This window comes from Diceros bicornis (genome assembly GCF_020826845.1).
Source record: "Diceros bicornis minor isolate mBicDic1 chromosome 10 unlocalized genomic scaffold, mDicBic1.mat.cur SUPER_10_unloc_2, whole genome shotgun sequence".
NCBI classification, from domain to species: domain Eukaryota; kingdom Metazoa; phylum Chordata; class Mammalia; order Perissodactyla; family Rhinocerotidae; genus Diceros; species Diceros bicornis.
The window spans coordinates 26,823-53,644 of NW_026690863.1; positions in this window are offsets into that span (position 1 = coordinate 26,823).

Consider the following 26,822-nt stretch of genomic DNA (forward strand, 5'->3'; position numbering starts at 1 on the left):
TTCGACCTGAGGATGGAGGGATGGTTAAAAGAGCAATTCAACAACTTATGAAGCCAATTATACCCTGACCCCTAGCCTATGTATTCCAAAACCAGCTAAGAACCACTATTCTGAGGTATTTCCCAGTTCTAATATTCTGTGATTCTATCTGTGCAACTCTTGAGTAGAGATTTGGTGGACTCTAACCCCTTCACGCCAGCCAATAAGGCAACGCTGGCTAGTTCCTCAGATACAGCCTAGAAATCCATCCCGCCCGCAGTCGTCGCAATCCCCCAGGGGATAAAGGATGAGCCCCCGATCCGCCTCCCGCCATCGTCCCCGCCGCCACGAGTCACCGGGGCCCGAGGGGGCCCGGGGCCTCTCCCCGGGGGTCGGGACAGGCTCCCTCTGGCCTCTGCGTGTTCAGAACCCCGAGGCCCGGGGACACAGTCACACCGATGGCCCGCATGGCGACCAGGGGAGAGCAGAAGGCTCTCATCGGGCAGGCTGAGCGCCGCCCCAGGAGAGGCAGGCTGGCCTGTTCTGAGGAAAACCGAGGCAGCGCTGCCTGGGCTCCGAGTCCCGGGAGAAAAGGAAATGGTATCTGCGAGCACACACTGCGGAGCCTGGCAGAGAGGAGAGGCCCCAAACCTCTAGCGTCCTCACCGGGCTGCCACTCCCTGGCCGAGCGCGGACTCCGGCGCCTCACCCGCTCCCTCTTCCGCTCTCTCCAGGCCGCGCAAGCGCTCCTGCAGACGAATTCCCGCCTCCCGCCCCCTCGACTCCCAGCACCCAATCACCCGCCAGAGCAGAAACCAAGAAACCAATCCCGGCGTGAGGTTAGGGGGCGAGAACCCTGGCCCCTGAGGGAAGCCTCCGCAATAAAAACTAACGCAAAGTATTTCGTGGCCCGGAGGTGAATGCTTGAAGAGAGAAGGACAGGAGCAGACCGCAGGGTTTAAAGGAATAGTCTTCTCCCTTTTGAGATTTTGAAACCGGCGACTTAACCTGTGCATCCGTTTCCTTGGAAACTCACAGTCTCATTCTTCAGGTCTGTAGACCAACAGAAAGGAAACCCTTTGAAGCCTTGCCGGGTTCTTCCCAGAGCGTCCGTCAGTGCCGCTCAGCTCACGTTTCTGAACTTCACGGAGGCCCGGGTGTCGCACAGACGGAGGCGGGAACTGCCAGACGCCTGAGCCCAGCCAGGCGAGAAGGCTGGTTGACGACTGGCCGCAGAACCTCAGGATGTTCCACGCTTCCCCGGATAGCGAGTTCAACCAGAGCAATGCTCTAGAGCGCTCCTGCCCCGGTCAGTCTGCTCCATCAAGGCTCATCCGCCTTCTGTCCCTCCTAAAACCGGGTTGTTATTCTTTGCCACGAAGTACACTTCAGCTTCCTCGAAGGTAGGGAGTTAATCGTGATCTCTCCAAATGGTGATATTGTCACTTTCTGAATAGCCTAAGCTTGGCTTCGTTACTAGTGTCTCAAAAAAGTAAAACGTGAGACAGTTTCTCAAGTTTGAGCAACTAGGTTGGGGAGAGGTTTGCTGCAGGAGGAGCAGCGGGAGGAGAGTGGATTTGTTTGCTTCCCTTTCAGTTTTAATGCATCTTCCCCAATTGCAAAATGTACAGTGCTAAAAATAAATTCTACCTTTTAATTTAGTAATCTCAGGCTCAAAAATTGATCCTAAAAGAGTAATCCAAAAGAAAGAAAATGTAAAAGCACCTAAATTGATAACATTGCCTATTGTAATCCTGAAAAAAGTCATCAACCTCCCGGTCTAGTAATAGCACCCTATACGGTTATGATACATCAGTTTGATCATTAGGAAGCCAATAAAATAATTATCAAAAGTAAACAACTTGCAAAAAAATTTCATATAAAGTTAAATGAAAGAAAGCAGACTCCCTACTGGGTATTATGAATTCTATTATGTGAAAATATATATGCATAAGCAAAGATGGAGGGAAAGTATAAAAAATGTAACATACTGTTAAAACAGTGGAATGAAGGATAATTTATCAATACTTAAAAATATCTTCAAATTTTTATTCTGCTTTTACAATTTTTTTAAATATCAAATCGTTTAAGTAACTGCTCCAGGGAAACTACTATGATTTTTGATTCTCCTCCACTCAATTCCTAAGGCTCTCAACCGACTCTAGCCTTGTATGGCCATTTGATGTGTGTGGCGTTAACAGAAATGGATACACGTAGGCTCTGGAGCCAGACAGTCCTGGATTCCAGTCCCTTGAACTGCTCCTTTCAGGTGAACAGTAGTGAAAGAAAACACAAAAAACTACAAGTTCATTTGATAAAGAATATGAGTGTTTATGAACCAATATTCAAAATAGCTGCACACATCTGTTTTCACTTGAATAAAAAAATCACATTGTGACAAATTTTGTAACCTTAACTTAAAATACATGAATATTAACATTTACTAATATAGTTACACATTTTGTTTACATCATCAACGAATGTGATGAAAAACAGCATGTTGTTATTTAAACACAGCAGGTTTTGACCAGCCTTTGAAAACTGATCAAAGAATGTGTGCTGCATTTACTTAGAAACCATTTATTTCAACCTTTTTTGAACTCCTAGAGGTTTCCTACTCACATCAAATATTCCAAAGCCTCAGTTTAAAATAGTTTAAACTAAAACAGTTTAAACTAAAATAGTTTAAACTAAAACAGTTTAAAATAAAACAAAACAAAAGAACACAGGACCGCTGTATTTAATCTTAGAAGACTACAAAACTGCCTTGTTTAAAAATATGAAAATTCTTACAGTATTTTTTAAGTGTATGCTTTTATTTTTCACATTGAAATTACTTGATTGAACATCTGATATCGCAGGGAAGGCCAGCCCAGTATCCTGTTTGTCAGAGCTGACCAGGTGTTTCTGATGCAATCTATGGACCAGCAGAGACCCATTTGACTAAAGAAGAAATAATTAATCAAGTGTTCTCTAAACATTGCTGCATAATGGAATCAACTGGGGAATCTTAAAAAAAAATACTAATGCCTGACTCCCAACCGCAGACATTCTGATTTAATTGGCATGGGTTACAATTGGGGATCAAGAGTTTTAACAGCTCTCCAGGTGATTTTAATGTGCAGCAAAATTTGGAGCCACCACAATGATGCAAGACACAACAGTGATCTAAATCACAACTAGCCACAAATGACAGATGCCTATAGAGGAGAACTCACTTTTAAAGAAGTTTCTCAAGTTGGAAATACTTTATAGTTTCTCTCTGTTTCTTAAGATCAAATTTATGCTTTTTCTGAAAGTTATAATGACTCTTTAATTAGTAGTCTTCAGAGGGGATTTATATTGTTAAACACTCAACAACTTTTTTTAACCATTAAGTTTAGGTTATTGTATATAATCACTGCTATACACTTATCTATTACGTGTAACAATACACTGAAATTACCTTCTAGGCATCACAGTATTAAGAACCATCCATAGTTTATTGACTGTTTGAAGCATTCTCCAGAGAACCCCTGAATTCAATAGCTGGTTCATATTGGATGTTAATACTTCTGCATATGGTATAAGTTCACTGGCAGAGAGTAGAGTCAAACGTTCTAGAATTTGTATCGTTTCCATATGTCTTACTGGGACAGCTGAAAATGCTAAAGGGGAAACATAGCAGTCATAATCTAAATTCTATACAGCTTGCCAAATCAGAAGTAACATTGTTCTATCAGACTACAGGCCAAACAAATCAAGAAAACAATGTTGCTCTAAACGGAAAACTTTCAATCCTAGCCATAGTTTTGGCCATACTTAAAATAAGGACCTTAAGAAAAATTCATTTAGGTGTAGTTATTTCACAAAGAACAAAACATATCTCATTTAAAAAATCACATTAGTGACCCAAAGACAAGGGTCATTTCCTTGGTGCTTCAGAAAGATTTTAAAAATGGATTGAAATATGAAAATATACCCAAGTATTGCCTTTGGTAGTCACATTCATTTGAAAGATTGGAATTTGTTGATACCTATAAGGGTGGCCCCCTTTATAGGTTATAACCACTCAGCAGATTGCTGTTATTGAATAATATCAATCCTGTGCTCTTCGATAGAACAGATACTAACCACATCTGGCTGTTGACCACTTGAAATGTAGCTAGTCCAAAATGAGATGTGCAGTAAGTAAAAAATATACACTGGATTCCTAAGAGTTAGTATGGAACAACAGTAAAATACCTCATTAATCGTTTTTTATATCGAGCACCTGATGAAATAATATATTAGATATATTGGGTTAAATGAAATAATTATTAAAATTAATTTTGCCTTTCTTTTTACTTGAATGTGGCTATAGAAAGTTTCAAATTATATTTTAAAATTATATGTGTGTCTTGCGTCTTATTTCTATTTGACAGTGGTGATCTAGAACACTATCCAGTAACCGCAAGTCCGTTGCTCTATTCCATGGCACTTATTTCTGATTTCTTTCTATCGACCTTTCACAGAACCTGTTTAGTGATATAACGTAGGACCTATGAGGTAACAGATACAAGCATATCAGAAATAAATGGTTAAAACTCCTTAAACTCAAAGAGAATTATTAAAATTATATTCACAAAAACATTATTATATCCCCAGGGGAATTCTGCATGATTTTAAGATTTCAATAAGCCTAACATCTCTTTGTACTACTAAAGGGGAAAAAGTAGTATAAATCTACTATACCTTCTTGGAGTTGTTTAGGAGAGTGGTTTTTGGCATTATTAGTCAGGAGCATTTCCCTTAACAGGGCGTCAGTCCCTTTGATTTTTTTCCTCACAGATCCAATCTTTCACAATGCATAAATGCGAGTAGTTAGTTACAAGGAGACATAGTAAAATAGAACGTGACCCTTAAAAATGTACAGAAAGTCAACTGGATTCTTCATTCTTAAACACAAAACTCATCTCTCTCCTCTCTCCCCCTCCCTTCTCCCTTTCACTATCAGTAATCCAAAGGAAGTTGCACTTCTTGTGCATGCATACTAGAGTTTGAGAACTTCTGTTAGGTAGTTCAGCCAGGGAATCTGCTTAGATAAAGATCCCCAAGTGATCTGATACAGGGAAGTTGGAAACTACTACTTTTATCAAAAGTTCTCAAGCTTTCTTGCACTCTATCCCAACATAAAAGTCTTTCATCAGGAAAAGTGGTTTGACATAGCCATAGTTCAAGAGTTGAGAGGGGGAGGAAAGAAAAAGAGGAGAAAAGAATGTCCATATGGGGGAGATCATATATGATTTTAAAAAGGCCTCACTCAGAAATTCTGATGACTAGTGGTGTAGTGGTTTGCATACTCTGCTGCAGTGGCCCCAGGTTTGCTGGTTCAGATCCCGGGCACAGACCTACACACCACTCATCAAGCCATGCTGTGGCAGCATTCCACATACAAAATAGAGGACGATGGGCACAGATTTAGCTCAGGGCCAATTTTCCTCAAGCAAAAAAAAAAGAGAGGAAGGTTGGCAAAGGATGTTAGCTCATGGCCGGTCTTCCTCACCAAAAAAATACAAAATAAAAAAATAAAAGAAATTCTGATAGGCTTATATAGGAGAACATGTCCTCTCCTCCAACCCAGTTGACAATCATTGCTATATATGGGTAAAATTCAAGTTGCTCACTTTAAATGCCTAAAATGTCTCAGGCACTTTATGTATATTTTCTCATTTCACCCTAACATTCTTACAAGGTAAACAATATTGTCTCCATTCTACTGTAAGGAAACAGGCTGAAAGACATTTATTAATATCCCAAAGTCACACAGCTAAGTATGTCAGCCAGTCGAAGCAGTACTGGTGATACCCACAAGAGGATGCATTTGTCTTCCTTCAAGAAGGGTTAAAGAAGCTCCAAAGGAATGGGAAACCTTCCTTTCTGTAAATCAAATGCTTGTTTCTAAACTTTTGCCTATACCATGGTGTGACTATTCATGACTATTATTGTGTAATATCAATAATGAGAAAGTAAATGATGATGTTGTAAAAATGCCTATTTAGATATATGAGATAGCACTATGCTAAGTGCTTAACACATAAATACTTAATAAATATTTTTGTTACTATACTACTAGTATCATCATCAGGGTTGTAAGTGTAGTAGTAACAATGTTAGTAGCAATAATGGTACGTTAGATACAATCATCAACTTTTCATGCAAGTTAAATCAATTCGTACCAGTGCTTAGTCCCAGTAAGGATGGTATCTGCTTCCTTTCTCATAGAAACTGCTTAAAATTGATGTTTCTGTTTGAAAGGACACTGTAACAATCAAAATTGGTATAATTTTAAAGTTCAAAAATCTAAATGCACAAGTATAGGTACAGTGAAGACTATCCCACGGCCGGCACTGCGGCATAGTGGTTAAGTGCATGTGCTCTGCTGCTGGCGACCTGGGTTCGGATCCCGGGTGCACACTGAGGCACCACTTCTCAGTCCCTGTTGTGGCGGCGTCCCACATAAAGTGGAGGAAGTTGGGCATGGATGTTAGCTCAGGGCCAGTCTTCCTCAGCAAAAAGAGGAGGATTGGAATGGATGTTAGCTCACGGCTGATCATCCTCACAAAAAGAAAAAAAGACTTTCCCAAAACAGTCATACAAGTATACAAGTGACGGCTTACAATAGTACAAATTAATCTACATTTCATAATCTCTTCAATAAAACAGTTCCCAAATGCTGCCAAATACAACATAATTTCTTTGGAAGTAGATTATGCAAAGGTGCGAGTAAATTAATGAAGACACCTGGCTGAAGATGACCAAAGAAGGTTCATGTTCCTCCTTGAAACCAACCATAACAAAGAAAGAAAAAGAAAATCCCAACTTCAAGGAAACAAACAAAAAAACCCACACTCAAACGTTATTAAAAAAAAGAAAATATTATAAAAAAAAATTAAATTTCAAAAATATCACTATTTCTATGACAGTTTTACACTAAAACTATTATAGTAATTCTATGCTATGGAATATTATAGAGCAATTAAAAAAATAAGGTAGATCCACATGTACTCACATGAAAAGATTTCCAAGAAATATATTAAATCTCCAGACAAAAAGGAAAACGACAAGCACCCAGAAATCAACCCTGAAAGCACAGAAATATATAATCTTAATGACAGAGAATTCAAAATAGCTGTCATAAAAAAACTCAATGAAATATAAGAAAACAGACAATTTGATGAAATCAGGAATTTTTTCACAAAAGAGATTGAAACTATAAAGAAAAATCCATCAGAAATCTTAGAGCAGTTAGTTAGTCTTCACTAAGTGCTTTCCGACATTTGATCAGTTTTAGAACAAGTAGCAGGGTTGTTCCTATTGCACACACACTCTTTTCCCAGAGTGTGTGTGGCATGAGTGTCACGATTCTTTGGATCACACAAGTTTTGTAGGCTCTCAATGCAACTTCCAGGAGTTTTCTGTTTCCCTTCACAAGCTGTACGTTTCATTGTCCTACTGTCTGGCAGACCCAGTCCAAGGACACCGGGAAGCTAGTTTTGTCATTGACCTCAGGGTGCAAGGGTCACAGGGGTGAATTTTTTCTTTATAAGCATCTGGACCAATGAGGGTAATTGACTACAAATACCAGAGGAAGCTGTAGCTAATTTAAGCAGAAATAAACTACAAGCAGATGATCCTGTAGTTCACAGAATTCACAAATATCTGGACAATTGGCCTGGAGAATGTGCTGGAAGCAGGGGGCCGTGGGACATCCCAGCCCCACCCTAGGAAGAGCCCAGTCAGTAGGCCAGCCTGGGCCTTCAGACACGGGGCTGAGGCCAGAATTATCATTCATTGGGATCTGCACTCTGTTAGCTCCCTGACAATACCTTGATTTCAGACACCTGGTCTCAGAACCGTGAGAGAATGTTTCTGTTATTTTAAACCACCATCATTGTGGTGATTTGTTACAACAGTCCTAAGAAACTTACACACACTCACACACACTCACACAGGCCACTCTCATGCCCAGGGGCAGTGCTCTCCACCTCAGGCTGAATCACAACCCATTGAAACGCCCACTTGAAGACTGGAGAACAACTCCTGCCCCTGGTCCTGCAGGGGCTGGGCCAGGTATCTTCACATAGACACACCTCCTGTACCTTTTCTGTGCAGACCAGCCCTGCCTCCTTGTCTGCTGGACAACGGGACGCCTTCTTGACTCAGCTGAAGTGGTGCTGCTCAAATCACCGATTTCAACAGACCAGTGTTGTTTTTCTAATTCATGCGGGTTCCCTCTGGAGGCTCTGGGGAGGATCCATTTTCTCACCTTTTCCAGCCTCTAGGGGTCACTGCATCCCTTAGCTCCTGGGCTCCTCCTTCAACTTTAAGGCCAGTAGTGTCCAGCAGAGTCCTCCTCACATCACATCACTCTGACTCTGCCTCCGTCCTCACGTCTTCTCTACTCTGACCCTCCTGCCTCCCTCTTCCACTGGTAAGAAATATGATTACTCTGGGCCCACCTGGACAATAGAGGATGGCTCCCATCTCAAGGTGAGCTGACCAGCCCCCTTAATCCATGTGCACCTTCATGTATCTTTGCCTTGAAACCTAACATATTCACAGGTTCTGGCCCTTGACTGGACGGGAAGTGCATTGCATGCAGTGTTGTTAGAGAATCAGTGAGGATCCATCTCTCTGACATGAGTAATTCCAAGGGCCTCTGGGTGGGGCAGTGCACACAGAATGCAAAATTCCTTCCTGCCAACAGCAGTCGTGGACGGAGTCATTGGTGTGTGAGGAGCCATGAAAGGGGGACACAACAGGATGGCTGACCCTCCTCAGGAGCAGCTGGAAGACATTTTAAAAAAGAGAGCCCTGAGCTTTGTGGTTACCATATGCGTGATGCACCCCAGCAGGGGAACAGCATGGTTGTGGCTGGAGGGTTCACAGAAGGTTATGGGGCCTGGTAAAGGTGGATTTACCCACCCCTTGGAGCAAGAACTTGGTAGCAGTGGGAATGTTCTGGAGCCTTCCCCCTGCCAGGCACTGGCACACACACATACATATGCACTCATGCACAGACACATATACAGCACAATATGCACACACAGAGACACACACAACTCTGCACATGCACACACTCAGAAGACACACATGCACACATGCGTCTACGCACATACACACGGATATGTGTGGGCAAAAAAGACATATATACACGTGTACACATGCATACAAATAGACACATGCACAGAGAGACATGTGTAGACAGGCATACCCACATGCACACAAACACACAAATGCACCCACACATGCACAGGAGCAAGATGATGCCATTTGCATTTGGTAGAAAGTTCTGGGAACAGAATGGAGGAGGAACGAGGGGCAGGGAAAGCAGAGACCACTCAGGGTGTATCAGTCAGTGCAGTCACCCCAGTACTCACAAGTCTGGAACGAGGGAAGGGCAGCAGTATTAGAGGGAGGAGGTGGATTAGGGGCGTGTGTGGGGTCAGCAGACCTGGTGGTATGGGTAGCAGACATGAAGGTCAATGTGGTCTCCCAGGATCACTGGGGGCACTGATGGGAATACAGAACACAGGAGCCAGGGTACATTTGAGGGAAAGGTGATCAATTCATCCTGCAAGGGGTGAGGGGGCTGCAATGGAAGCCATGGGCATCCTGGTGGGGGCATTTAGAACAGGCTGTATGGACACTTTGCTTGTAGTTCAAGAGGTCTGGTAGGAAAGGGCGGGGTGGCGACATCAGCTCCAAGGCTGGAGCTGGCTCCTGGACTAGGACCAGCTCTCTCAGGGGAGCATGGAGTGACGGGAGCTGGTCCACAATCCCTGGGGCTGGGGCAGCAAGGACCATGGGAGTAGGGAGGTACATACAAGGAAGCCATTGCTTTATCTTGCTAGCTATTAATGCAGAGGTGTACTGCTTCCCATTCTGATAACATTCTCCCTTCCAGATAAGCTTTCTCAGAAGAAATCAAACCCAAGAGTAATGATGGCTAATTATGCAAAATTAAGAACATAAATTCACAGGATCCCCCCCCAAAATGATTTAATCACCACCTACATGGCAAAATGAGGGGCCTTTATAAAGATGAGGGAGAGGCAGTATCCTGTATCCAGGTCTGCCAAGGGCCAGACAGGTGAGCAGAGAGCAGGTGTAGGGTCCCCCACCCAGCACTGCAGCTGTCCCTTGTGACTGCTGGACTGAGTCTGCTCTTCGTGCTGTGAGCTGAGGGACCCAGTTTATTCCTACCCACACTGTGGAGGTCATTTGAGAGCCTCTGGGAGGGCTGGGCAGTGGGCATGTGTGTGTCCCAGGTCAGCCACCTGCACTGGGTTAGGGTCTCAGTCCTGTTGTTCAGAACCCCAGGTGGACTTGGGCCAGAATTTGCTCTCTTGTGTCTTTGATGGTGTCTCCCAGGCAGAGCGGGACATCTTCCTACCCAGCAGGGGAGAGGGGAACTCAGTGAGGCCTTGGACAGATTTCCATCCACAATGGGTCTCTGCTAACTCCTTACTCCTGGTGAAGTTATAGCCAAGTCAGGTAGCCTTTCTAAGACACATCCTCACCTCCTTGTGAGCCCTCTGTGCCTCTTGTTGGTACTTATGTGACCTGGACATCCCTGACAATCAGGCCTGGGCTCCAGGCATCCCCAACTGTACAGTACAAGGTTCCTGCCACCTGTCTGCCCACTTGCCTCTCTATGCCCACTGTCCCTCTCTGGGAGCTGGTCAACTTGCCGGCCTCAGTCTTGTCCACCTGGGCCTGAGGACCCAAGTTCCCGTGTTTTTGCCTTTTCCTTCTTAAATGCCAGTGTCTAGGTCTTCCCTCTCCCCTACCCCTGAAAAGACTGATCTCATTCAGTCCTGAGAGTTGTCCTCAGCCTCTCAAGGAAAGTGAGTCCCAGCAGACCCAGGAGTGAGGTGGGAGCTGGTGCTGGGAAACCAGATCCGGGTGGTTAGTCACACCCAAAACCTGGGGAATATCATGCAATGTGTGCTCATCATCAGAATGAAACTGTACTTGATTTCAGGGGAAACGGTTTGGCAATAGTAATGGTTAGAGGACCTGAGGCCTTCAACGGTGTCAGGACAAAAGAAGATCTGGACACATAATCATCATAATTTTCATCCCATGTTCCTCAACTAAATGAATGGTCGGATGGATGCTGGCTGGATGGATGAAGAATGGATGGATGATAGGGTAGTTGATGCAAGGATAGTGAGTGGATGGGTGAATGGATGGATGGGTGGGTGGGTGGATGTGTGGTTTACAGTTGGATGGATGGATGAGGGATAAATGAATGGATGAATGAATGGTGGATGGATGGATCGTGGGTGGATGCATGATGGATGGATGGATAGATGTATCGATGGATACCTATGAGGCCAGGATTAATAAAGCACACATGGACACCTCTAAGGTAATGGGGTCTAGATCCACTTGACCTTCACTGTGAGCTCCATGCACATTTGCTCCATCCTCTCCTCTTGCTTGCTCACACCTTCCTTGATCTGGATTGGGGGCATGTCCAGTTCTGAGAGGGATCCAATTCCTTTTGGAGTTCTCCTCTCAAAGGGCCCATTACCTGCCCCTCCCCTTCAGGATCTTAGGGCCATGGCAGCTCCTATGGAAATCTTACAGGACGTTTCCTATTAGTGTCAGCTTCCTCTGCTGATCAGATGGGAGGGTGAACCCAAGTGTGGGGACACATGGCTGTTTGCCTTCCACAACTCCCTCAACCATTTGATCTCTCTTTCCCTATTTCATCCAACGTCACAGTCCATATTCCTTGAGCTATGCACATCTGCTCCGATGTTAGTCATTTTAGAGACATCTGGGCTCAGTTCTTTCAGTCTTTTACATTTTTCTCTCTAAAGCCCTTATTACAGACATCCCTTTATTCCAGCTTTGAGGAAAATGGTATAGAAAGCCCTGGGCTAGATCAGTAACCTCGAGGAAAAGTGGCATCAGCCCTGCTGCCCTTCAGCTACACAATGAACTTCAAGGTCATTTGGTTTTCAAGATGCTTATCATGCCGGTGTTCTTCCCTCCACTCCCACTTCCAAGCTCCCCAATCCTGAGCTTGGGGTCCTGGAAACAGTCCTCACCCCCCACCTGTGCTCTGGAGCCAGGCCGCAGCCTGCTAAGTTGATCCAACATCAACTACTTTATTAATGTGCTGGTTCTTCTAGCAGACTCAACACAACAAAGATGGTGGTGATGGTAACGAATGTAACGGTGAGTCACCATCGTGTACTGAGAACTAATTCTGGGGTGGTTCTCTGAAAAATGCTTTACCCACCTTACCTCATTCACATCTTGCAAAAGCCCTGTGCTGTGGGTGCTTGAGGAAGGGGAGTCTTTATACTTCTCATGTGAGCTAGAAATTCAATAGATTGATAGGTATTGGTGATCTCTGAGCTTGGAATATAAGCTTTGGACTGGCTTCTGTTGAGACAAGTAACAGAAGTCTCTTGTCTACAGGACAGGTGGGCAAATGGGCAAGGGCCAAACAGTACCACTGTCATCCTGCTGTAGCCATTGGGGCCCAGGTAGGTTCACCTGTCGGCTCAGCACTGTAAGTGGGATGGGCGGGGGCGATGGTCGGGATATTCCCCACAGTAGGCTGACAGCCTCTTCAGGATCCTGTTGGGCGCTGTCAGCAAGATGAGCTTTATGAGTCGTTAGAATAGGCCTAAGGGGGCAATTCTGAAAATCTGTTAATGAGAGGCCAAAATTCCCATCCTTCCGGGACAAGAGGAGTTAGTCAGGAGGTTGAATGTTCCGTAGATCATCCTCTCTGCCCACCACACTTGCTGGGTGTTGTTTTATAACATCCTGGTCTCTGGAGACACAAAGAGAAATCAGATGGAGTCTTCAGCCCACCTTCACCGTCTCCTTGAGCAGCAGATGGACCAGCTTGTCCCCAGAGGAATGACAGTCCTGCCACCTGCAGCCCGCAGCCTCATCATGCTTGAGATGGGAGGACTTCACCAAGGAGTGTGTTCCTGGCTGAGATTGGAGGAGGAGGTGTTTGCAAGATTCATTGGACAATCTCCTGACCGTTCATTCTATGTGGCCACATTGGTACTTCCTGGGGACATTGGTGGGGGAGGTCATGGGGGTCCGTGAGCTCAGAAGATCATGGCAGTGGAGGCTGATGAGAGGTGATGGAAGGGGCTACAGGATTGACCCTATCGTTTAATTTTGTTTCAGTAAAGATGGTGCAGAACCCCAGGACAGGCAGGGGCTGGGCCAAATGGATAGGCCAGTGGCGCTTCCCTGGGTTGGGGGAGGCGGGATGGGCATTGAGTGAAGAATGAGGAGGGTGTCTTTTGGTTTCAACAGTCGGGGCTCACCCCCTGGAGACCTTGAGATGCTTCCATCACCAGAACAGGGCTCCAAGGTGGCTTTTGTTGTCCAGGAAGCCCAGCAGATGCAAAGTATTTAAAGTGCCCTTTGTGGAATCATCACCTCGAAATTCAAAACCTGTAAGTGGCCACTGGCTCAGCTGCATGGAGGGCCTGGGCTTCCAGGGGGCAGCATTTCTGCAGGAATGTGCCAGGTGACCACCTAGACTGTGAGTTTGAATGAGAACTCATGTGATAGAGCCCCCCTCGCCTTTCCCTTGAAAACCTCAAATCATCACCTAGGGAGACAGTTTTCCCCCTACTGCTCAGAGCCATTGGTCATCCCGGCTGGTCCCCACACACAGCTTGTGTTCTTTCCACACCATATCCACGAACTGACATTCTCCAGTTTCCCAGATACCAGACACACTCTGCTGGGCGCCCTCCACCTATGAGCCTTTCACACTGAAACTGGCCCCATCCCCAGGGACAGGACACCTGTGCTTCCCCTACCTCACAAGGTCATCACCCTCAGGGGACACGACACCATGCTGAAACAGGTCCATCATCTTCTCTTATTCCATCCAGAGACGCAGTAAAGAAATTTGGGTTCAGGTCAGCTGCTCCTAAGCTCCCTGCAGCATATGGGAGTACTTGTCCAAACAAGCCTCAGGGAGCCTTGGTTGATGGCAGTGATCTTAGACCTGCAGAGAGACCTGGGGTGGACAGCATCCCTGCCAGCCACCAGACACGTCTACTCTGTACTGCTGGGGATCTGAGCTTGCATCCCTCCTGACCTCCCAGCTCCCTGCACTGGGGCCTCCCCCACTCTGTTCTCCCTCCTTCAGGCATTAAGACCCTCCCAAACTGCATGAACCCCAACAAGTCCAACATGGCCATAACCCATGTCACTTCCAGGGTGGAGACCCATCATCAACACCTGGTTCATCCTGGAGAGGGACCATGGCATCGCTTACTTCCAAGACAAGATGAATAACCAGGACATGCAAATGATGAAGCTCTTCAGTGGGGGTCTCCACAGGGCAGGAGGGGCCTTAGAGGCAGTGGTATGGCCACACAGAGTGGGCTGCCTACCTGGGCCAGCACATCTAGCAGCTGCACTGAGCCTGTGGGCCAAACTGCACCCTGTGCACTGATGGGGGAGTGTGTGTCTGTGTGTTCACCTGTGTGTGCACTTCGAGGTGTGGGTGTAAGGCCGCACTGTCTGTCTCTCCACCACCACTGTGAATCGACCCCTTTTGTCACCCTGCATCCACCCAGATGATCTTTCTGACATCCTGGACCCTCAGGCCCTGTCCTCCGCCCACCTTCACTCAACTCCCACCACCCACTGCCCTGACATCACTCTGCACATTTAACCATCTCCACCATGACTGACACCCCCATTTATGGCCAGTCCATTCTAGCCAGTACCCACCAGTGTCTCTCCAGCCCACCCACTGGAAGTTCCCTCCCCTGATGAGTCCTCAGGCCACTGGGTCTCCATCTGCCAACCTTGCTCCACGTTCGCTTTCCTTCTCCTACGTCATGTCCTTCCTTCCTCTGCACACACTGAGCTCCAGGACAGCCGCATGCTCCTGTCCTGCAGCTCTGTCCTGTTCCTTCCATGGTCCTGGCCAGGTGAAATCCACCCTGGGACCCAGCTCTGCACCTTCTCTGCACCTGCCCCAGCTGTGAGAGGGGCAGAGGCTGGTGCAGAGCGAGGGCTGGTCCCACCGTCACATCATGACAGCAGACCACAAGGCCCCTCGGTGCTGCCCACACCCCTCCCAGTGTCCCTGGGTCACCTCACTCTTCCCTGCTCTAGGTGCATTTCACATGTCCCTTCTCTCCTCACCATCCACCCCTGCTTCCCTGTGCAGGACAAACTTTTACCGCAAACAAGGCTCAGTGCATGGATTGTGCACAGCTCGGTGGGGCAGGTAGTGGGCATGGTGTGCACACATGTTGCCAGCTGGGAGAGGGCTGAGTTGCAGCTTCTGAGACTCAGACTCCCCCAGGGAGAGGTCAGGCCCAGGCGCCAGGGAGGGGCAGACACCCTGGAAGGGACAAGGGCCACACCAAGGGACTGTCCCCTCTCCAGGATGAACATCTCAGGGGGCTTCAGGTTCTAATGGGCCAGGCTGGGAAGATGGGACTTCACTCAGGAGGGGCTGGGGGCTGATTCAGGTGAGGGGGAAGAGAGTGTAAGGTCACTGGCTCCTGGAGGCCGGACAGTGACAGCCTGAGCCCCTTCATCTTGGTGTGGACCCCCTGCAAGCCATCAAATGCAGGGATGTCCCTCATGGAGGGCCTGTAGCAGGATGGACAGAGCAACCCCTGAGTCCAGGGAGTTCCACACTATCCCATCCACAGAGAGCAAGTCTCTGCTCTCCCGGGCCAAGGGGCCCCCTTTCATGTGGAGTCTTCAGATAAGGGGACCACCCCAGGGCCCTCAGCCACCCAGGTGGCTCCTTGGTTCAGGTGGCTCCTGTCCCAAATAGAAAAAAATACAATGAAGAGTATAGACAGGACCCATAATCCCACCACTATATCCACCTCCCCTAACTCCCCGGTCTGCTCCCTTGGGTTTGAGTGTGGATCAAACTGGAAAATTTGATTTTGGCTTTTCATGGCATTTCCATCACCCTTCCGACTCTCCAATGTCCTCGCTGGAAGGACTAACCAGCTAGAGATCACCCGATTAGTTAACCTCCTGTATTTATAGAGGGGCAGGAACTGAGATGGGGAAGGAAGGAGGAGCCCCAGGCCTTTGACTCTTCCTTCTGCATCTCAGCATCAGCTCTGCTCCGTCCCCTCACCCTCACCTAGAGCATGTGTCTTGACTGGATCCCCATCCTGCACCACCCTCCGCCACAGGCCATCGTCCACCAGCTCCCCAGCCCAAAGAGTTAAGGATGGCAAGAACAACTGCAAGAGCCATTATTTATGGAGTTCTTGCCCTGTGCCAGCAAGGAGTTAATTATCTCACCGAGTAAGAGAGAGGTTCCAAAAGTAACCCATTTTACAAATGAAGAAACTGAAGCCCAGAGAATTAATCTCATGGCCAGGGTCTCTGAGGTAGGAAGAGGTTCCATCCAGGATATGAATGTAGACCATAAGTCTGGATTCTCACACTAACACGTATGCTTTGGGACTAATCAGTAAAAAAGTTTATAATCATGAGATTGGATTTGCAAGTTGGAGCATAGCATACATACCAGCAAGTACAGAAATCATACTTGCATTGATCAGTGAATTATCCGAAGGGAACACAACCGCTAACCAGTACCCACAAAAAATAGAACATGACTAGCCCTCCAACGGCCCTCTTATGTGCCCCTCCCAGGTCACTTCCCTCTCTCTCCCAAGGGGAACCAGTATTCTAACTTCTGAATTTGTTTTTCTTGTCTTTGACCTTGATTTAAATGGAATCATACAGAGTGTCTTCTTTTGTGTCTGGCTTCTTTCATTTTGCTTGTAAGATTCATCAATATTCTTGAATGTGGTTGTAGTTAATTTTTATTTCTGTATATTATTCCACTATAAAACATATAACCTATTTTATTTATCCATTCCACTACTGATGCGGAATGGGTTGCCTACAATTTGATGATATGCCAAAAAATGCTGCTCTGGACATCTTGTACATCTTTTGGTGAACATGTGAATATATCTGTGTTGGGTATATACCTAAGCTTGGAATTGTTGGGTCATGGAGTATGTGTACGTCCACCTTTAGGAGATACTACCAAAGAGTATCAAAGCGGATTAAACAGTTTGCACTCCCAGCTGTGTATAAAAGTTCCAGTTGCTCCGCATCTCCACCAAAGCTTGGTGCCGTCAGAGGTTTGATTTTAACCGTGGTGGTGTATGTGTAGTGGTAGCTCATTGTGGTTTTAATTTGCATTTTCCTCCTGAGTAATTACCTGGAGCCCTTTTCCATTTCATTGTTCCCATTTGGTTATCTTTTTTTTGAAGTGCCTAGTGAAATCTCCCCTTTTATTCTCGTGGATTGTCTGTAATATTTTTATAAATTTATGCGAGTTAGTTAAATATCCTATATGAGAGTCTTGTGTCAGATAAATACATGGTAAGTGTTTATCCCCTTTGTGCCTGCCCTTTTTCCTCTCTTAAATGTTTCTTTTCACTGACACTTCTCATTTTTAATAATTTCCTGTTTATCTTTTTGTTCCTTAAGTTTACTATTCTTTGTGTTCTGCGAAATCTTTGGCTGCCCCAAGATCTTGAAACTGTTTTTCTAAGGTACTTACTAGAGAAGTTGTTGTAAAAAGCCCCGTTTAGATTTAAAATCCACCTGGAATTGACTTTTGTTTGTACAGCCGGTATGGAAAACAGTGTTTTCTCAAAGATTAAAGATCAGAGTTTTCTCAAAAGATTACAAATGGAACTCTCATATGATGCAGCAATCCCACTACTGGGTATAGTTCCAAAGGAAATTAAAATCTTCAAGTGATATCTGCCCTCCCATGTTCACTGCAGCACTTGTCACAATGTTACTGAACCAAAATGTGTTCCCTATTTGGTGAGTTGAAATCAAAGTCTTTACCAGAAGTAGTTCTCACACAAAGTACAATTCATTTGCAGCAAATAAGGGGACCATAGGGAATCACTTCCAAAGCTGTGACTCTCTCAGCAAGGGAAAACAAGGGCCTTTTATTTTTGGTAGGGAATATATATTCAAAAGGAAAGTTTCGTCATCAGGTATAGAGGTGGGTACAAGGTATCCCAGGCGTTGTTTGAAAACATGCTTTCCCCTACCTTTCATGTTATGCTAATAAGGCTTAAGCTCCTCCTGGGGTGGAGATCTTAACATTAAAATGAAGCAAAAGTAACTTTGGACACTTCTTGGCCCATCTGTGCAGACGTTGCTTTTGCAGTGGGGTTTGGACTGGTTCAGGGTGGTTGGTGATTGCGTCTCTTAACGTAACTGAGAAACAACTTTGAGAAAGAGTTAAGGCGCCAGCCTGGTGGCGTAGTGGTTGGATTTGGGCGCACCGCTTCAACAGCCTGTGGTTCGCAGGTTCGGATCCCTGGTGCCGAACTATGCACCGCTCATCAAGCCATGCCATGGCAGGCGTCCCACATATCAAACGGAGGAAGATGGGCACAGATGTTAGCTCAAGGCCAATCTTTCTCAGCATAAAGAGGAAGATTGGCAACAGATGCTAGGTCAGGGCTAACCTTCCTCACCAAAACAGCAAAAAAGAAACAGTTAAGTGCTTTCGAAACTGCTTTTGAATTACTTGGGACAGTTAGTTGGTGACAACGATAACCAAGATATGGACACAACTTAAGTGTTTGCTGATGGATGGTTGGATTAAGAAACATTACATGTATCTACAATTAAATATTATCCAGCTTTAAATATGAGAGAAATCCTGCCTTTTCTGAAAACACAGTTGAACTTGGAGGACATTATGCTAAGCATAATAAGCCAGACACAGAAAGACAATCACTGCATGATCTCATTTACATGTGGAATCTAAAACCGTCAAACTCGTGGAAACAGAGAGTGGAATGTGCCTACAAGAGATGGAGGTTTGTGGGTGCGAGGGGAATGAGAGATGTTGGTCAAAGGGCACAAACTTTCAGTTATAACATGAGGATGTTTTCAATATCTAATATAGAACGAGGTGACCAGAGTTAATAATAATGCATTGTATACTCAAGAGAACTGATCTTAAGAGTGCTTAGCATTAAAAAAAGGAGGAGTTATTACACGAGGTGACGGAACTGTTCATTAGCTTGATTGTGGTATTCATTTCACAATGTGTACATACATGAAATCATCACATTGTACACCTTCAATATATACAACTTTTCTTTGTTAATCATACCTCAATACAGCTGGAAAAATATTTGTGCTGACTTCAGAAAATGCTTACGAATTAATGTGAATGAGGAAAACAAGAAGTGAAAGCACAAATGCAGCAGGGCCTGGGAGAAAATTTGCCAAATGTTACCCATGGGTGATACTGGCCTAGAGCAAGTTGACTCGAGGGAAGGCGTGTTGCAACTTAGAGTAACCTCTGACTAGCTCACTCAATCTCTGCGTGTTTTACCTTGCACGTAGCCTAGGAGATAAACAGTTCTGGGAAATAATCCTGGCTGACACACGTACATCGCAAGAGTGACAGATGATATCTTTATTCTTTTGAATTTCTTAGGAACATGACGACCTCCTCAGGAAGAACATCTATGCCGGCATCCATCATCGATGACAACTGAAAGACCTGGTGTGAAGTCTCCAATCTCCGATGCCAGATGGTCAATATTCCTGAGCCCCCTCACAGCCCTCTAGTCCCTACAGAACTGCCTCAGATTATGTGCTTGTTTAAGATGGTCTCTGGGACATGAGTCCATCATCTTCCGATTTTGCTAGCTAATTGAGTAAATCCCTTTCCTGACCACCAACTCATCTTGTGATTGATTGGCTTCAAGGTTGCAGCAAGCAGAAGGAGCCTTTGCTCGGTTACACGGGCAGGGATTAGCAGCGATTATTAATTTCCTCTTTACACCTTTCCCAATTTCTCACGTTTTTTAAAAGCACATTCACTTCACCAGGAGAAAACCAGCAGCAATTGTGAGTCACAACAAAAGGTGGAGAGATGAGAGTGTGCACCCCTAGCCCTACTGGCCTCAGGAGGGCTGGAGGGAGAACAGTGGGCAGTGCAGGCAGCCCTGACCCTGCTTGGCCCAGGGTCTCCTTCCCCAGAGCCTTTCAAGTGTCCACCAGGCCCCACCAGTGTGGCTGCGGAGCTCCTGCTGCAGGTGGCCCCCATCAGGGTGAAGCCCAGCTGAGTGGTGGCCTCTGCCTGACCAGCAGGACCTGGTTTGTGATCTTGGTCACAGGTGGGCAGGACCGAGGAGGGTTGGTAGCTCAGTTGGAGAGAGGTGGTGGGAGGCTGGACAGGGGCTGGGGCAAAGTGGAGCAGGGGCCTGGGAGGGAGTCCCAGCAAAGAAACCAAGGGTTGGCCAAGGGGCGGAGCTATGTCTGAGAGATGCTGAGGAGCACAGTGGGGTCAGTGGGGCTCAGGGAAGCTGCCCAGGGCTGACCGTGACAAGAGTCTCCCTCAAGATCACACAAGGCCCCTGACCCTGTGGCCTTCAACCCAGCTCCAAGGCCAAGGGGATCCTTCCTTAGACAAGGTGAAAGGACCAGAGCACTATGGGGCTCTAAGTGTTTCAAAGTCTTTATCAATGTGCTCCAAGTGCAGAGTGCCCATGCCCTCAGGGACCAGCCACCTGTGCTGATTAGGAGCACCTTCTGTATCCCCAGTGACCAAGCGAGGTCAGAACTAGAATGTCCTTCCCCAGTTTTCCCAGGGGTTCTTACCTGGGCACCCTGGGTGTGGGTTGGGGGTGGCGACAATTCTTCAGTCTGTGGCATGTTCTGCCTCCTTAAATTACAGTGGTCTCCTCCATTCACTGGCACAGCCCAAAGAGCCTCCACACATTTCCCAAAACCCAGGAGACACGGTGCCGCCCAGGGCAGTGTGAGAACCTGGCCAAGCTCAGCAGGTAGAAACTCCAGGAACACTTTTCCTGACCCTGAGTTCCACACCAGGTGTACTTGCTAGCTGAAGGAGGGCATTGGTGACACTTTTTGCACCTCCAATTCCCCATATGACATGGGGACAATGCTGCTCCCAGGGTGGGGATTCTGTGCCGTTCAATGAGATCAGTGCACGTGCAGCAGGCAGTGCAGCGGTAGTTGTCAAGGTGAGTAGAATCAACAAAGGGAGGGCAGATATGGAGACACGACTGCACCTGCTCCTCCAACTCTCCTAAGGATAAAATGTGGTAAAATTCATGCCTTCCCACTCATCTAAAATACCAGCACCCACCTTGAGCCCCTATCCTGTCCTCCCCACAGCCCTGTGAACTCTACTCTGGGCCATTCATGGGACCAGGGAGTTCTGGGACTCAGGGCCAAGGTTTTCCCGGAGATTTCTCATCTGGATGGTGGTTAGGGAGGTCCCCCCTCCCTTCTGCTCTGTGCTCGGTTCAGGACACCTGGGGCAGCCCTGAGCTGGACCATCAGTGATCTGAGGCTGTTCTCCTTCACTCTGCTGGGCTGACAAGGGGACCTGCATCTGGCAAGCTCAGCCATCTGCGCAGGGGTGGAAATTCCACATCAGCAAAATGCCACGGCTGCCAGTGCCACTCTCTGTTTCACGCCTCAGCTCTCCTGGGCACCGCCATCTTGCATGACCTTTGCCCTCATTCCCCAGTGGAAGATCCCATGGCCATGTTTCCTACTTTCTGAAGGCAAAGGCACTGAGTGCAGCCAATGGCTCAGGGAGGCCTGAGGGGTGCGTCCTTTTGGTGTTGAGCATCTCTGGGCCTTGGCTGGACAGACACGTGCATGGGAGGGCAATGGTGTTCCTGTGCCCAGCTGCCGAGAGGCAGGGTGAGTCAGTGACTGGAACCCCCACCTGGGCTCCCGGGTGTGTCTTTGCCTCTGTGCCTCTCCCTGATAAGAAAAGCTCAGACCCTCTGCACCACCCTCACGCTTAGCCCATCCCTGCCCCATCCCTGTACATTCCAGAGTGGTGAGAGGTCAAGGAGGGGAGAGTGAGGGATGAGGGAGTCCTGACCACCCCTTGTCTCTCACCCCCAATTAGAAAAACGTGCTCTGGCTCAACCGTCAGCATGGCCTCCCCTGGTTCCCAAGAAACCCCTTTCTCCCTCAGCCCCCAACGCTAATCCATTAGAGACGGGCAGTGCCACCTCTGCACCTCCTTCCTCCATGGGGGTCTCCAAAGCCGCCCAGCAGGTGTTGCCCATGCCACTGCCCTCAGCCCAGGGCACACATCTGAGCTGGGACGGCATGTAAAACTCTCCTCCCCAAGATTCAGGATGTCCAGAGCCCCTCAAGAACCAGCATTCTCCCCCTCCCACCAACTCCAGGCCACAGGCCCCTTGAGGAGAAGGAGGGAGCCTGGTGACCCAGAGCTGCCCACTGTGGCCTCCCACACCATGCAACATGGCCTCAGGGACCAGTGTAGTGTCCAGAAGAAGATGCCTGGTCTTGTGGGGCTTTTCCACGCTGAGGGGACAGAGGAGGCCACGGAGGTCAGGAGAGAAGGCTCTGGGGAGATAGGAAGGGCCAGGCCCCCACCCTAAGCCAAGGCACCATTTGCCTGATAATCAAAGATGAACCGGCCCACCCACCTGGCAGCATTTCCCTGGAAGAACTTTGGGAGTCCCACGGCCACCCTGGGCCGCCTATCTGAGCCTCTGGATCTGGAGGTGGGGACAACTAGGGCCCTTGCCGACCCCAGCAAAGAGAGGAGCCTTGGGGAGCACCCACATGAGAGCAGAGCACTCCAGCCCCGTGACTGAGGAATTTTTGATGCCACTCTCTGAGTGGACACTGGGCAGGGGTAGGAAGAAAATACCCCCAATATATCTGTGCCTACTGTATGCCAGGGCAGGGAGCAGCCAGTCACTGCTGTCACATCCATGGAGAAATGAAGTTGGTGTGGCTTCGTGAGTAGATCCTGGGGTAGGATGATGAAGTCTCCCAGCAGTGGAAAGACATGAGCTTTGGCCTTTCAGGTTCCTGGATACTGTGCTGAGGGAGGGGCAGCAGCCCTCCATTCACAGAGGCCTCCTGGGAGGGGAGAAACCAGGGTGGTGGATGGTGGTCGGCTCAGCAGAGGGCAGGCTTGGGAAGAGTGGCGGGCCTGTCCTGAGGGGAGTGGAGCCCTGTTGAAGGAGAGACCTATTCCTACCTCTCAGACCTATCCAGCTCTTTTCTTTCTTTCATTTTCAAATTAGAGGCAGCAAAATGATAAGCTTAACTGTCTCTCATCCCCTTTCCACACCTTCAGCTTTGATGTCCACCCCTCCTATCATGCCTGCTCTCTTGGGAAGGTAAAGGCAGGGGCTGGTGGTTGAGGCAGCCTCTGGCCTTGAGGCAGGCGGCACCAGGAGTGGCTGGAGTGGAGGTAGGAGCCTGTGGCCCGGCCCCTGGCGTCTGTGGGCAGCCTGGTGATGAGGGAGTTTGTGGCTCTTGCTTCAAGAGGGTGGGAGGCTGAGAGAGTCAGGAGTGCAGGTGGCCCCTGCCCTCGGGTCAGGACAGTGTTCTGCGGACAGCCACACGTGTGTTAACACACACATGTTAGGTGTCAGCATGTGCCATGTCATCCACATTAGTGCGTGTGTGAGCACACGTTTGCAGAGCCCAAATCCTAGCTGAGGGACTGGCTCATCAAGTATTTTGAGGCCTCGGTATCACTCTTACCAGGGGGCCACATGTGGAGTTGATGGTGGTGTGGCAGGCTTTGCATGCAGGACTGCCCCAGCCTACTTGACTGTGTAAATCTGCTCTGTGGAGGGGGCAGAGGTGTCCCCAGCAGGGGCTTTGCTGTGCTCTGGGAAGCCTGGCATTCCATGCAGCCCAAAGGGGCAAGACCTGCTGAGCCGGCTCTTCAGAAGCATCCAGTCCTGAGGCTACTGTTCACAGGGAGAGGTTTTGGGTGCTTGTGCCCCCTCGCCTACTGGGGCTCGTCCCTGAAGAGGGTCCAGCAAGTTGGAGAAAGAGTGGGAAGGGGGTTTGAAAAATAGGCCAAATTCATGTCTCAAGTCACAGGCAAAGCCCAGTGAGTCTCCCTGTCACCTGCCTCAGTTTAGGTACACAGGAAATGGTCCAGGGAAGAACTGAGCAGGCTTGGCTCCAAAACTGGGGTCAGGGGGTAACAAACAAAATCCCATGTTCCCCTCCTGCTCTATGCCAAGATCATTTCCGTTATCCAGAGATGGGATGAGGGGATGTTGGGGGTATAGAGGGATTCTGGGGGACCTTGCCCTGCCCAGGACCTCAACTTCGGGGGTATGGCCCTCACCTCGCCTGCCCCAGGTCACCAGCAGTAGCAGTGGCACTTACATCTGTCCCAAGGTCTGGAGAGAGGAGAACTGGGCAGCCTTACACCCTGGTGGGGACCCTCACGCTTTCTTTCTTTCTTGAAGAATCATGAAACCCTCAAGATTCATGTACTGTGTGATGGAGACAAAAAATACCAACTGTTTCTCCAAAAAGACAATGTATTTTGTACTTTGTAAAGTGTTAATTAAAACGGAGAAAAATATCATGTTGGCTGAGGGCGTCTGATTTTGTGCTGCTCCAGGGCCACATCTCATCTCTTTCCTTCTCCATTCCATGGTCGAGGAACAAGGCCAGGGGCTGGGAGGAAGGCAGAACAACCTTCCCCTCCACACCCAGCATCTGAGTGAGGACACATCCCCAGAGCGAGGGGGGCTATATTAGTTACCTGAGGCAGGGTAACAAGTTGCCCCAAATGCAATGAATTAAATTGATTTTTTATGTGTCACGGTTTCTGTGGGTTAGGAATTCGGGAGCAGTTTGAGCAGTTGGCTCAGGGTCCCTCAGGAGGCTACGAGCATCTGAAGTCCTGGCTGGGACTGCAGGATCTACTTCCCAGGTGGTTTATTCACAGGGCTGGCAAGTTGGACTCAGCTGTTGGCAGGGAGCCTGTTCCTCTCCACATGGGTCTCCCCATGGTGCTGCTTGAGTGTCCTAACAATACGGTGCCCGGATTCCCCCAGAGCAAGGGATTCAAGGGCCAGTATAGGAGCCAAAATGGTTTTTTGGCCCCGAACCTCAGAATTCACACCCCTCTGCCTCCACCATACTCTGTCACCATACAGCCCTGCTCTGATTTGACACAGGAGCAGAACACAGAAGGGTGTGAAACCACAAGGGCAAGGTCACTGCTGTTATCTTGGAGACTGGCTACTGTGCCCACCATTCCTCCTAAACCTCTGGCAGAGGTGGGCGTGGGGGTTAGGGGGCCTGCGGAGTAGGACAGGGCCTTGCTGGTGGCAGGGGGAGCATCAGGGACTGGATCCCGGGCCACAGGGCTTCTGGCACATACCTGGAGCCCTGCTGTGGATGTCACACCCCCAGAAATGTCCTTGGTGCTAGAAGCCCAGGAGATGATGCCTCCTGACAAGATACCCTAGGGGCACGAGGGAGGGCTCCATGACCAGTGTCCCTCCCACAAGGGCTCTGGCATTTGGTTCCTGCCCTTTTGGCAGGCAGGCACTTGGGATGCCCAGGCAGGACAGAGGTCTTGGACCTTGGACACACTTCACTGCCCCTCTCTGACATTCTCCACGGAGGGCTGGTGTGAGCAGGGCAGCGCTGAAGACCTGAGGCTGCACTGAACCCAAACAACCTCCATCCCCACCCGCCTCACCCCTGCCCGCAGGAAAAGCAGACCTGGTGATTGAAGGGAGTGACAATGGCGCTGAAGCTTTCTCACCACCCTGAGCCCAAGAAAGTTCTGGATGCTGTGAATGCTTTCCCTTCTGGGGTCTTCAAACTATGCCCCCCTCATTCCTTCAGAGACCCCATTGGAGCTAAGACATCCATGGGGACTCTTGATGTCCCCCAAAATCTCATAAGTTACAAAGACCTCCAGAGCCTGACCTCCCTTTCCCGCCACTCATTCACAGTCACTATCACTCGGGCGGTGCTGGACCTTGTGCCAGGTGCTGGGGACCCCGACGAACCTACTGTGGCCCCTGCACCTGAGTCTCTCTAGGAGGTGAGAAGACAGGGAAAGGATCTATTCCAGGGAGTGCAGGGCCAGTCTAGACCACAAAGTTGTGCTGTGCCCAGGGGTATGGAATGACCACTGTCCAGCCGTAGGGGGCAGACCAAGAAGCCAGGACATTAGGGTTGAGCTTGGTAAGATGGGGACCCAGCAGAGGGAGGAACAAAGTCGCAGAGGGCCTGAGGGAACCTTGACTGGAATGAAGGAGTGCGGCGGGGGAGGGAGGAGTGGATGGGGCAGGTAGGGGATGAGGCTGAAATGCAAGGTGGGTGCTCAGGTCCGCCAGGGGCCTCACCCTCCTACAGGCCATGGGGAGCCACTGAGGACTTCCACGCAGGGACCAAACTTAGCATCTGAGTGGTGATCTGGGTTATGAAGAGGGCTGATAGGAGGAGGAAAGGGGGACTGCCAGGGTCCTTGCCTCAGTTCTCAGGAGGGGTCCCTTGGGGTTCAAGCGTCTTCTGTGTGCAGAGTTGGGGTGGTGGGGGCAGTGCCGCATGCAGGGGACCAGCAGATATCCAGCCAACCCTCAGAATCATGAATTTGCCCCACGCCCAACCAGGATATAATTCCTCCTGGAGCAGCTCTGGCTGGTTCTTGGCAGGTTCTCACCGCAACTCACATTCAAATCCCTGGGGGGGTTACCCATGCCAGGACTCCACTACCAAGAATTTGATTCAGTTTCTCTTCGATGAAATATCGGTTTAAAACCTCCTTCACCCTCTTTCAAAAGGTAACATAAAGAACTCGGACACAGGAGGAAAGAGCAGCTTCTGTGGTCACATGGTCCCCCTGGTTTTATCAAGTGACATTCCACTGGGGGGCGGGGGGCTCATGATGGTGAAAACGAGCTCCCCAAAGGCAATGTGTGGGATGAGATCGTGGGGGTGGTTGCACCACATAG